Below are 14,125 nucleotides of genomic sequence, written 5' to 3'. Positions count from 1 at the left end.
GCAACAGCGGTGCCGTCTAACACGCAGCTGCAGCAGTGAGAAAATGGTGGCGACGGGGAAAATGGCTTGGTCTTATAGGGCAAGGACATGTGACATACACTGCCAATGACACATGCCCTTGCTTGTGTGAAAAAAAGCACTTCGCTCCGTGTGTGCGCTGCTGATAGGCTGACAGATTGTACCTCCCCACTGTAAATGCGGGAAAGAGAAAAAAAAATGGAGATCTTCATTGTTCCTGCAGAGATCCATCCCCTGCCCCTCCCCCCACCCCGCTGTACACTCAAACTGCGTATTAACATTAATTTTCATCATTACTGAGAAAAAATCCAGTTATGATTTTGGTGCACGAACAGTTATCGAACATAACCTCGAACAGCCGAATTTTTCTCAAATTGTTCGTGTTCGCCGAACGGCTCGAACACCGCCCAAAACAGCTCGGATTTGAGATTGGCGAACAGTTCGAGTAGAACAACGCTCATCTCTACTGTTAACTACACAGGGACTACACTGGCGGCGCTAGGATGCGTGTGTGACTACGCCGACGGGTACACGTGCCTCCAGCCGGAGTGCTACTGGATTGAAGAGTATTACTCCACGTGGCTGACAGGCGATAGCCGTGGACAGGATGTCTGCAGGCTGCTCGGGGTGTTAGGCGACCCCTTTGGCAGAGCCAGACTGCAAGACGGAGCTACCTGCCTATTTCCACTAGCCTGCCTATTTTCACTACACCTGCCTATGGAAACTACGTGGAACATAGTCGTCCACACATCAGCATCACTGCTCAATGATCAGAGCGCGTCGCCATGTTTGTGGGCGGGTCTTTTAAAGACTAAGCCCTGCCCACCTTCGCACTATTGGTGGCGTCACCCGCGACCAATCAGGCGGTGCCAGGTCACCGGATCAGGTGGTTGCTAAACCACCAATCACGGTCCGCCAGGTCACGGACATGCTCAGTGCGGAGAATCCTGGACTTAGGCTCCAACAGCCCTGTCTCCCTCAGCAACCTATGCTTAACATTGCTAGGCACAAATACCCAAGAGACAATCTGTACATCTCGTGGACCAGCTAGGCATTGGGGCTAACGACGATGCTGAGCAGCATCAGCCCCAGCTGGACTGAGATGGGAAACCACAGAAGGTTCTGGACCCATTTTGAATCCAGCAACAGCCCGAAGCCTAACAAGTGTGTATACGTTATATGCAAAACGTGTAGTTTTTTTTATTATTGTTATTGCTGTTTAATAAACGAATTAAAAAAAAAAAAAAGATAAACGACACACAAAAATAATCGTCACATGCACAACAAGAGAGGGGGTACATTCCCTAACTCTGTCGCCCCCTTTCAGTGTAATAGTGACGTAACCAAAGCATATATATGAGATAGGAACAGTTTCACCATTCGTTGGAGTAAGACTTTACTCATAACGGATAGGATCCCCACTCAACTGATATTTCATCCAGGAGAACGCAGTCCACAGAGGAGATAATAACAATGGGGGGGAGGAAAAAACACCCACACAGTACCCACAAAAAATCTCATGTATGATATAAAAGGACCAGGGATCAATTGCACATGTCCCAAGAAGACTCCCATTCCCATTGAGACATGTGCAATAGATCCCCGGTCCTATGTGACGATTATTTTTGTGTCGTTTATCATTTTTCTTCTTTGTTCTCCTGTGGCATCCTTTTTGAGCCTATTTGGTTTGTTTTAAACATATTTATTAAAAGTTATATGTGGTTTACATGGTCCACCATCTCCATCCTGGTATATATGGCCCCCCATCCTGGTACATATGGCCCCCATCACGCTGCACACATAAATGATTCTATTCACCTTCCCTCTGCTCCCTCGCAGCTCGGTGTCTGGTTCTGATGCCAGCAAATGATTTCAGCATGTAAGTAGCGCATGCCATCACTGCCATGCGCCCCCACACACCGAGGTCAGCTGCCGGAATATTCATTGCTCCCACACCTGGGACTATGGGCATGTGGAGCAATGAATACTCATTTTCTTTAATAGTGGACACATTGTTAGCCTCAGCCGCCGGTTTCAGCAGTGACTGGGCGATCAAGTGAGCAAGCTATTAAAGAAAATGAATATTCACCGCTCTCCACTCCCATAGTCCCGCCCAGTTCTTGGCACCGGCTTCAATGCATAGAGGTGGGCGGGACTATGGCCATGGGGAGCAGTGAATATTCATGCTCTTTAATAGTGGGCACACGTGATCGCCCAGCCACTGCCGCGAGCCGGTGGCTATGACTAACAGTGTGCCTGCTATTATAGAAAAATAGTATTGACTGCTAAAAAAAACCATAGTCCCTCCCACCTCTAGGTGTCAGCTTCAGTGCATAGAGGTGGGCGGGACTATAGGGGTGGAGAGCAGCGAATATTCATTTTCTTTAACTGCAGGCACACATGTTAGCTGCAGCAGCCGGCTCCTGCCTCTGTGACCCACTCCTCCGCCGGTGCCACCACCCCCCACCCATCCAGAGCCGGACTATAAGGTACATCCGGACTATAAGACGCACCCCACCACTTTCCTCCAATATTCTGGAGGAAAAAAGTGCATCTTATAGTGCGAAAAATACGTTAGATGTAAATTATCTAGAACGATGAATGGTATTAAACAGATACTACATATACAGTATATATAATTCAGAACTGATTTTTTTTTTGTTTATTATACCTCCCAAAAAGTGTAAGGTAAAAAAAAAAATATAGAAAAGTCATAGAGCGACACAAAAACAAATGATTGTTTTTTTAACAAATGTATTTAATGTATAAAAGTAATAAAATATTAATAAAATATAAAATATTTGGTATTGCCATAATTGTACTGATCCACAGGGTGAAGATAACACTTAATTTGTGGAACATAGTGAATGGTGTCAAATTTAAAATGTAAAAAACTAATGGCAGAATTGATGGATTTTTTTTCTGTTCCTTCCCATAAAGAGTTAATAAAAGTCGGTTACTAATTTATATGTATCCCAAAATGGTGCCATTGATAGATGCAACTCATGCCACAAAAAAACAAGCCCTCATATGGTTACATCAAAGGAAAAATAAAAATGTTATGGCTGTTTCAATGTGATGGTGAAAGGACTAAAGAAAATGCTTTGTTCTGAAGGCCTAAAATGGGTCTCTCCTGAAGCAGTTAAGAGAAGTGCCCCAATACTTTGGCCTCCACAGTATATAACGCATGATTGTTCAATGATAACAGTTTTATTATTGCAATTCCTATTTTTGCTTGCACTCTGCGTTATTCTATATTAAACTTTCTACAGTTATATCTTGTGGTAGTTTCTGTCTCACACACAAGAAACAGGAAGTGATTGCTTTTAAAATAAACTCCATAATTTACATTTTAACTTCAATAACAACTCCTATTGTCAGGTAAACAAGTGATTGTATCGAGCAATTTATCATATTTGCTGAACATTCAGTGTTAAAAAATATGAGATTTAGATAATGAAAGTGATTGAGAGTATTGTACATGTAGTATGATATATTACAAAGAAATTGTAGCAGATCTAGTGAAGAGCGAGCATACTCGGAAGTACTCGATACTCGCCCGAGCATCTCAGTGCGCTGAGTACTTGCGAGATGCTCCGGCGGGAGCTCGGGTCCCCTCTCTGCATGTTTGACGCTCTTTACAGAGCCAATGAACATGCAGGGATTGCCTGCCACTCACTGTAATGCCGCAGCCATGTTGGTTGTGGCATTACAGTGATTGGCTGGCCGCACGGACCTGGCGCCGCCATGCTCGTCACAGTCACTCCGGAATCAGACAGTGTAGGGAGAGCTGCTGCTGAGGACTAATCCATCTGCAGAGATATCAGGCAGGCAGTGTATATAGGCAGGCAGGGTATATAGCAGACTACAGTGCATATAGCACAAGAGGCTCCATTCCAGTTCTGTCTGCTGCTGCTGTTAGATATTTCTAGACATAGGCCCAGGTCTCAGGGGCCAGGAAAAAAATTTTTGGGATCTTAATCCTCATTATTTGTTTAAAAAGCAATCCAGAGAACACCGTTTTTCTGCGCCATTTGCTTGTTGGCAGTGCAGAATACAGCCAGGTCCAGCTATTTAAAACTGTGGTTTCTCCATAACACGGATCACATATACGTTTTCAGAAAATACTGCCATTTCTGGCCTCCATTAAAAATTTGTTTCAGTGTGTCAGTGAAGTTTTTGACACCGGTTTGCTGTTCAAAATAGTTAACTACAGGCCAGGTATTTAAAACTGTGTTTTCTCCATCACATGGATCACATATATGTTTTCAGAAAATACTGCCATTTCTGGCCTCCATTAAAAATTTGTTTCACTGTGTCAGTTAAGTTTTTGACACCAGTTTGCTGTTCAAAATAGTTACCTACATGCCAGGTATTTAAAACTGTGCTTTCTCCGTTACACGGATCACATATACGTTTTCAGGAAATACTGTCATTCATGGCCTCCATTAAAAAATTTTTCAGTGTGTCAGCGAACTTTTTGACACCAGTTTGCTGTTCAAAATAGTTTGCTGTTCAAAATAGTTACCTACAGGCCAGGTATTTAAAACTGTGGTTTCTCCGTCACACGGATCACATATAAGTTCGCTCCAAATTCAGCCATTTGTAGTGAGTGTGGAAGATATTGTCCTCCATTTAAAATGGGCAAGGCACGTGACATGGGACAGAGAACTGGACGTGATGGTGAAGCTGAAATTGTGCCACAACAAACACCCACATGTTCTCACCCAACCTTCCTGTCCCAATTCCTAGGGGACCGCAGCACACCACTATTGAACCCAGAGCAGTGTCAATAGGTTGTTGGTTGGATAGCGGATAATGCTTCTAGTCACTTTGCCACTACCACCACCACCCTGTCTTCAACACGGTCAAGTCTCAGTAGCCGTGAGTCTGGACGGCATATTCCTCACCCTGTTCCTCCTTCCTCCCACCATGCCGAGTGCCCGGAGACAACTGATCCCACACTTGGACACTCTGAAGAGCTGTTCACTTTTCCATTTATAGATTAGGACATCTCGCTTGAAGCGGGGCAAGAGAAGATCGCATGTAGCAATGCCCAAATATCTGAGCAGCCACGGTCGCACGAAGGCGACGGTGGGAAAGTGTCAAAAGAGGTGGACGATGATGCGACACAATTGCCAGAAAGTCAGGAGGAGGACCAGGGTGTGGAAGTGGAAGACGAGGTGGTGGATGATATAGTAACTGACCCAACCTGGCAGGAGGACATGCAGAGCGAGGACAGCAGCACACAGGGGGAGGGAGGCAGAGCACCCCAACAGGCAGGAAGAAGCAGTGTGGTCGCCACAGACAGAAGGCAAGCAACCGTTCCCCGTAACACTAACACAAAGGAAGTTGCCAGTACAACTGTTAGGTCTTCATGAGTCAGGTTGTTTTTTAAAGACTGCCGATAACCCCCAAAAAAACATTTGCACCACATGCCAGGCCAGCATCAGCAGGGGTGGCCAACACTATGGGAGACCCACTTCCTAATAACGGGAACATTTTTTCATGAGGCCCTCAATGTCTCTTCCAAGGAGCGTTGGAGTGCCTCCCAATTTTTGGCAACCCTAGCATTCACTGCATAGGCAAACACAATGGGAGACCCACTTCCTAATAATGGGAACATTATTTTCAGGAGGCCCTCCTCTAAGTCTCTTCAAAGGGGTATTGGGGTGCGTCCAAACTTTCAAAGGGGTATTGGGTTTCGTCCAAATTTTAGCCAGCCCTGCCACCCTTGCATTCACTGCATAGGCAAACACAATGGGAGACCCACTTCCTAATAATGGGAACATTATTTTTCATGAGGCCCTCTACGTCTCTTCCAAGGGGCATGGGAATGCCTCCCAATTTTTGGCAGCCCTTGCATTCACTACATAGGCAAACACAATGGGAGACCCACTTCTTAATAATGGGAACATTGTTTTCAGGAGGCCGTCTGACTTCCACATCTCTTCCAAGGGGCACTGGAGTGCCTCCAAAATTTTGGCAACCTCTGCATTCACTGCATAGGCAAACACAATGGGAGACCCACTTCCTAATAATGGGAACATTGTTTTCAGGAGGCCCTCCTCTAAGTCTCTTCAAAGGGGTATTGGGGTGCGTCCAAACTTTCAAAGGGGTATTGGGTTTCGCCCAAATTTTAGCCAGCCCTGCCACCCTTGCATTCACTGCATAGGCAAACACAATGGGAGACCCACTTCCTAATAATGGGAACATTTTTTTTCATGAGGCCCTCTACGTCTCTTCCAAGGAACATTGGAGTGCCTCCCAATTTTTGGCAACCCTTGCATTCACTGCATAGGCAAACACAATGGGAGACCCATTTTCTAATAATGGGAACATTGTTTTCAGGAGGCCCTCTAACCTCCACATCTCTTCCAAGGGGCATTGGAGTGCCTCCCAATTTTTGCCAGCCCTTGCATTCACTGCATAGGCCAACACTATGGGAGACCCACTTCCTAATAACAGGAACATTTTTTCATGAGGCCCTCAACGTCTCTTCCAAGGAGTATTGGAGTGCCTCCCAATTTTTGGCAACCCTTGCATTCACTGCATAGGCAAACACTATGGGAGACCCACTTCCTAATAATGGGAACATTGTTTTCAGGAGGCCCTCTGACTTCCACGTCTCTTCCAAGGGGCATTGGAGTGCCTCCAATTTTTTGGCAACCCTAGCATTCACTGCATAGGCAAACACAATGGGAGACCCACTTCCTAATATTGGGAACATTGTTTTTAGGAGGCCCTCTGACCTCCACGTCTCTTCCAAGGGACATTGGAGTGCCTCCAGATTTTTGGCAACCCTTGCATTCACTACATAGGCAAACACAATGGGAGACCCACTTCTTAATAATGGGAACATTGTTTTCAGGAGGCCCTCTGACTTCCACATCTCTTCCAAGGGGCATTGGAGTGCCTCCAAAATTTTGGCAACCCTTGCATTCACTGCATAGGCAAACACAATGGGAGACCCACTTCCTAATAATGGGAACATTGTTTTCAGGAGGCCCTCTAACCTCCACGTCTCTTCCAAGGGGCATGGGAATGCCTCCCAATTTATGGCAGCCCTTGTATTCACTGCATAGGCCAACACTATGGGAGACCCACTTCCTAATTTCGGGAACATTTTTTCATGAGGCCCTCAACGTCTCTTCCAAGGAGCATTTGAGTGCCTCCCAATTTTTGGCAACCCTTGCATTCACTGCATAGGCAAACACTATGGGAGACCCACTTCCTAATAATGGGAACATTGTTTTCAGGAGGCCCTCTGACTTCCACGTCTCTTCCAAGGGGTATTGGAGTGCCTCCAAATTTTTGGCAACCCTTGCATTCACTGCATAGGCAAACACAATGGGAGACCCACTTCCTAATAATGGGAACATTGTTTTCAGGAGGCCCTCTGACCTCCACGTCTCTTCCAAGGGACATTGGAGTGCCTCCAGATTTTTGGCAACCCTTGCATTCACTACATAGGCAAACACAATGGGAGACCCACTTCTTAATAATGGGAACATTGTTTTCAGGAGGCCATCTGACTTCCACATCTCTTCCAAGGGGCATTGGAGTGCCTCCAAAATTTTGGCAAACTCTGCATTCACTGCATAGGCAAACACAATGGGAGACCCACTTCCTAATAATGGGAACATTGTTTTCAGGAGGCCCTCCTCTACGTCTCTTCAAAGGGGTATTGGGGTGCGTCCAAACTTTCAAAGGGGTATTGGGTTTCGCCCAAATTTTAGCCAGCCCTGCCACCCTTGCATTCACTGCATAGGCAAACACAATGGGAGACCCACTTCCTAATAATGGGAACATTTTTTTCATGAGGCCCTCTACGTCTCTTCCAAGGAACATTGGAGTGCCTCCCAATTTTTGGCAACCCTTGCATTCACTGCATAGGCAAACACAATGGGAGACCCACTTTCTAATAATGGGAACATTGTTTTCAGGAGGCCCTCTAACCTCCACGTCTCTTCCAAGGGGCATTGGAGTGCCTCCCAATTTTTGCCAGCCCTTGCATTCACTGCATAGGCCAACACTATGGGAGACCCACTTCCTAATAACAGGAACAATTTTCATGAGGCCCTCAACGTCTCTTCCAAGGAGTATTGGAGTGCCTCCCAATTTTTGGCAACCCTTGCATTCACTGCATAGGCAAACACTATGGGAGACCCACTTCCTAATAATGGGAACATTGTTTTCAGGAGGCCCTCTGACTTCCACGTCTCTTCCAAGGGGCATTGGAGTGCCTCCAATTTTTTGGCAACCCTAGCATTCACTGCATAGGCAAACACAATGGGAGACCCACTTCCTAATATTGGGAACATTGTTTTTAGGAGGCCCTCTGACCTCCACGTCTCTTCCAAGGGACATTGGAGTGCCTCCAGATTTTTGGCAACCCTCGCATTCACTACATAGGCAAACACAATGGGAGACCCACTTCTTAATAATGGGAACATTGTTTTCAGGAGGCCCTCTGACTTCCACATCTCTTCCAAGGGGCATTGGAGTGCCTCCAAAATTTTGGCAACCCTTGCATTCACTGCATAGGCAAACACAATGGGAGACCCACTTCCTAATAATGGGAACATTGTTTTCAGGAGGCCCTCTGACCTCCACGTCTCTTCCAAGGGGCATTGGAGTGGCTCACAATTTTTGCCAGCCCTTGCATTCACTGCATAGGCCAACACTATGGGAGACCCACTTCCTAATAACAGGAACATTTTTTCATGAGGCCCTCAACGTCTCTTCCAAGGAGCATTGGAGTGCCTCCCAATTTTTGGCAACCCTTGCATTCACTGCATAGGCAAACACTATGGGAGACCCATTTCCTAATAATGGGAACATTGTTTTCAGGAGGCCCTCTGACCTCCATGTCTCTTCCAAGGGGCATTGGAGTGCCTCCAAATTTTTGGCAACCCTAGCATTCACTGCATAGGCAAACACAATGGGAGACCCACTTCCTAATAATGGGAACATTGTTTTCAGGAGGCCCTCTGACCTCCACGTCTCTTCCAAGGGGCATTGGAGTGCCTCCAAATTTTTGGCAACCCTTGCATTCACTGCATAGGCAAACACAATAGGAGACCCACTTCCTAATAATGGGAACATTGTTTTCAGGAGGCCCTCTGACTTCCACGTATCTTCCAAGGGGCATTGGAGTGCCTCCAAAATTTTGGCAACCCTTGCATTCACTGCATAGGCAAACACAATGGGAGACGCACTTTCTAATAATGGGAACATTTTTTTTCAGGAGGCCCTCCTCTACGTCTCTTCCAAGGGGCATTGGAGTAGGTCCAAATTTTTGGTAGCCCTTGCATTCACTGCATAGGCAAACAGTATGAGAGACCCACTTCCTAATAATGGGAACATTGTTTTCAGGAGGCCCTCCTCTAAGTATTTTCAAAGGGGTATTGGGGTGCGTCCAATCTTTCAAAGGGGTATTGGGTTGCGTCCAAATTTTGGCCAGCCCTGCCACTCACTGCATACGCAATAACAGTATAGGAGACCCACTCTTTAGTAATGGGAACAACAAAGCATAGCCGGTTGTTGGCTCTCTAACAATAGTGAGGGCTGACTGCTGGCCCTTTAAGAATAGTAAAGGCCGCCTGATGGCCTATAAAAATAGGCTTTGTGACTTTCAGAGTCCCTCCTTCATAAATGAAACAGGATGTGTCTGATCATGTCTCACACACCACATGGCCAGATAAGGTTGTAAAATATTAAAATTACATTTCCGGTGAATGCCTTTGTCATGGTTGAAAGCAATGCAAAAACACATCAAAAATGCTACGTGTGAACATAGCCCAAGGTGTGGAGGAGTATTTTTGGTTTTGGTTATTTATTTTGCCTTATATACAAGTCATTACCCTGGAAAGGATGTTCCTTAACATATCTCCCAGGAAAATCCATTTTGGTTTCGTTTTTTTATGTTTTATTGTGAGTCCGTAAAAGTGGCATAATACCTCTGACAGCGTTGCTGACAGCAGTGACCTGGGAGTCAGAAATGCTTCCAAGGGTCTTCCCCATACTGTTCCCATGTCATTTGAGCACTGTTCCCATCGATTTGGGCAATTTTTTGGCCCTCTGCAGACCGCCGGGGGGAGCCGACTGAAAAATGCTCGCGTTTCCCATAGACTTACATTGGGCTCATTGCTCGGGTCGAGCATCCGAGCATTCCAATTTGCTCAACCCGAGCATCGAGCACCCGAGCATTTTAGTGCTCGCCCATCACTAAGCGGATCTATAACCAGATGTTTATATCAGACTTTTGGATCTGATTAGCCTGGTGCACCAACGATAATATTCCATACCATAATATCCTGTATAAACCTTTATGAAAGTTTAAACACAATCTTCAACCCCCTTAACTTGATTGCTAGCTTCTCAGGTTCCCTCCTCCCTGCTACTGCAGAGGCTCTGACCACCTAGCCTGACTGACAGCTTCTCAGTGTCTCTCCTCCCTGTGGCTTCTGAAATTTCACACTGCCCAGAACAAGCTGTCGGCCAGGCTGAGTTTCATATCAGGATTGCAAAGCTATTCTGATATGGAGCTTCAAAATAAATCCACTAGCCTCAATCGGTTATAAAAGTGTGTTTAATAATGTATACATATTTAATTTAGAAAAAATAGATCCACTTTAATTTGTCATTGTTTTGCAAGCTTACCCTGAAGATACCCACATATGATATAGTTTTGTTGGGATTCACCAACAATCTAACATTTATGCGCTATGAAGTAGCTATAGGGGGTGCAGGGCTAACAGTCACACCCTGGCTCTAGTGTTTGAGGGGCACAGATACTTATTAAGAAGACCCTAGTATTATAAATGTCACATGGTAAGTCAGAGCTCCTGGTATGATTTTTCTCAGAAACGTATGTGCTTCATGATATACTTTGTTTCTAGGCAGTTTCTACAGGGTAACATGGATCATGTTACATGTTGTGCCATAATGAATCACAGTAAAATGGCACGAAATTTAAAAAAAAACAATAACAATAATCATTATATAATATTATTTTTTACACAATTGAGTATCTCTCAATTTAAGAATAAAAGTAGGTGTAACAGTAAGGGAGGTCATTTCACAGTATGCTGTCCTAAAGTGATGTAATCACTACTTTCCTGCCAATCTTTACAGACTCATCAGTCATATAAATATCTGGTCATATAACATTCAACGGGGGATGAGCAAACCAAGTTCACATGATACATTATAATGCAGTACTGCTCTCATCTATAATAACTGTAACAACTGTGTCGGTTCCTGTCTGGCCGCTGGGCAGTGATGCACCTTTTTGAAGGCAACATGTGACAGCGACAGTCTTAAATTCCTGGGACTTTTGGTGCTGCTAAATCAGGGAATTATGGGGTTAATTGTTGATTGCTTTTGATTACTTTTTCCATACAGCCCTGAGTGGGCTGTTTGCTATTTAATCCCCTGAACTTGTGACTTACACAGCCATTCAAGAAGTCCAGCTTACCTGGTCTATAGTCCTATTCCTGCTGTGTCATCATTACTCGTCCTTTTTTCTGACCATGGCTTATATTTTAACCACCCACTTGCTCTATGTTTATTAAAAATACAAAAAAGATTGACCGGCACATCCAACAAGTGTGAACAGGTGCTAGCTAGGACAACCAAGTCAATAAAACTAAGAAAAAATAGCTGAACTCTGAAATTCTATAATATGGAAGCACTGAATATAGAAAATTGGAATTGCATTACTGTTATAGAAAATACGTAAAAGTTATATTATACAAACACTAAATATAGAAAAATTGGAAAGGCATTACTGCTATAGAAAATAAAAGTACTTAGCGCATAAATTGGCCAATTCCTGAGAGCCCAATAGCCAACGACAAGGCGTACCTCATTGCTGGGACCCTAACCTCATGATTCCTCTCCTGGAACGAAATCCTACAATTTATAGGGCAGAAGCAAAAAGGGCAGACACAGGGGGCAGCAATATCTATATCAAGTTTGAAGTGGGTGTGCCCAGTGTATCACATGGACTGATCAAGGTTCACCATGATCAGGGGCACCATGCAAGATCTCACCTTGTGGGGTATCCTTGATCATGAGGAAGGTGAGAGATCAGCCTAAAACTACACGGGGGGAACTTGTTAATGACCTCCAGGCAGCAGGGACCACAGTCACCAAGAAAACCATTGGTAACACATTACGCCTTAAATGTTTAAAATCCTGCAGTGCCCCCAAGGTCCCCCTTCTCAAGAAGGCACATGTGCAGGCCCGTCTGAAGTTTTCCAATGAACACCTGGATGATTCTGTGAGTTACTGGGAGAAGGTGCTGTGGTCAGATGAGACAAAAATTTAGCTCTTTGGCATTAACTCAACTCGCCGTGTTTGGAGGAAGAAGAAGTATGAGTACAACCCTAAGAACATTGTCCCAACCGTGAAGCATGGTGGGGGAAACATTATACTTTGGGGGTGCTTTTCTGCAAAGGGGACATAACGACTGCACCATACTGAAGGGAAGATGGATGGGGTCATGTATCGTGAGATTTTGGCCAACAACCTCCTTCCCTCAGTATGAGCATTGAAGATGGGTCATGGCTGGGTCTTCCAGCAAGACAATGACCCAAAACATACAGCCAAGGCAACAAAGGAGGGTCTCAAAAAGAAGCACAGTAAGGTCATGGAGTGGCCTAACCAGTCTCCAGACATTAATCCCATAGAAAACTTATGGAGGGAGTTGAAGCTCCGAGTTGCCAAGCGACAGCCTCAAAATCTTAATGATTTAGAGATGATCTGCAAAGAGAAGTGGACCAAAATTCCTCCTGACATGTGCGCAAACCTCATCAACTACAAAAAATGTCTGACTGCTGTGCTTGCCAACAAGGGTTTTGCCACCAAGTATTAAGTGTTGTTTGCAAGAGGGATCAAATACTTATTTCTCACTGCAAAATGCAAAAAAAATTATCTAATTTATACAATGTGATTTTCTTGATTTTTGTTTGGATATTCTATCTCTCAATGTTAAAATTAACCTACCCTTAAAATTATAGACTGTTCATGTCTTTGCCAGTGGACAAACTTACAAAAACAGCAAGGGATCAAATACTTATTTCCCCCACTGTATGTATATTACATAGTACAAAAGGCCTATGGCAGTCATAGTAGAACAATCAATCACACTGAAAATTGCATCAATGTTTAGTATGTAATGGTAGTATTAGTAATCATTAAATAGATAATTTGTTGCCGTGAAGTGTAAATCATGCAATTCAAATATGGAAATAACATTAATGTACTGACGGTGGTTCATATTTTGATCGCGGTTCTAATGTTGCATTCATGTACTGACGGTGGTTCTGGTGCTGCATTCATGTACCGATGGTGTTTCTGGAGCAGTGTTCATGTACCAACGGTGGTTCTGGTGCTGCATTGATATACTAATGGTTCTGGCGCTGCACTCATGTGCTGATGGTGGTTCTGATCTTGTACACATGTAGCAATCCATAACGTGCTTTATGGCTATGTTAAAACTTAAAAATCCTCAATATTTAGAGACTTGAGGTTACGAGGAGGATTTGGGGAGTTTCTGCTCCAAAATCTCAGTTCAAGTTAGCATGTATCCACACTGAATTTTTTGGAGCAGAAACTAAGCAGAAACTCTCCAAATCCTCCTCAAATACTCAAAACGTGGTTCTGGTGATGTATTAATGTACTGATGGTGGTTCTGGTGATGTATTCATGTAAGTATCCCTTTAAATATTTTTGCGGCCTTTGGGATTAGTTCAGTATGACAATGTGGTACTTGGACCAAAAAATGTTGTGCACCCCTAGTCTAAAATGACCACCACCACTTTACACATTGCCATCAGCCAGAAAAAGCTCAGTTGTCCTCGTGCGTGCCCAAGCGGACTTCACCATAATAAGAAGGATATTATAGTCTATATAAAGTAGAAGAAGGGGATGCAGCAGCCATTTTGCAGTGAATCTGGATAATGAAAGGAAATCAAAGCTTAGTAGTAGAGTTAGAAAGAATAAATATTAAAACATTTAATAAAAATTACAGATAGTTTCTGACAGTACACCAGTGAAGAACAGCTTAGGCTGTGCCTACTATTTGACACATTCCTCC

Source organism: Phyllobates terribilis, unplaced genomic scaffold (assembly GCF_046119375.1).
Source record: "Phyllobates terribilis strain yellow unplaced genomic scaffold, ASM4611937v1 Scaffold_11__3_contigs__length_659146591, whole genome shotgun sequence".
Classification (NCBI taxonomy): Eukaryota; Metazoa; Chordata; class Amphibia; order Anura; family Dendrobatidae; genus Phyllobates; species Phyllobates terribilis.
The sequence above is the reverse complement of the archived record's forward strand: the minus strand, read 5'-3'. Positions refer to the sequence as shown.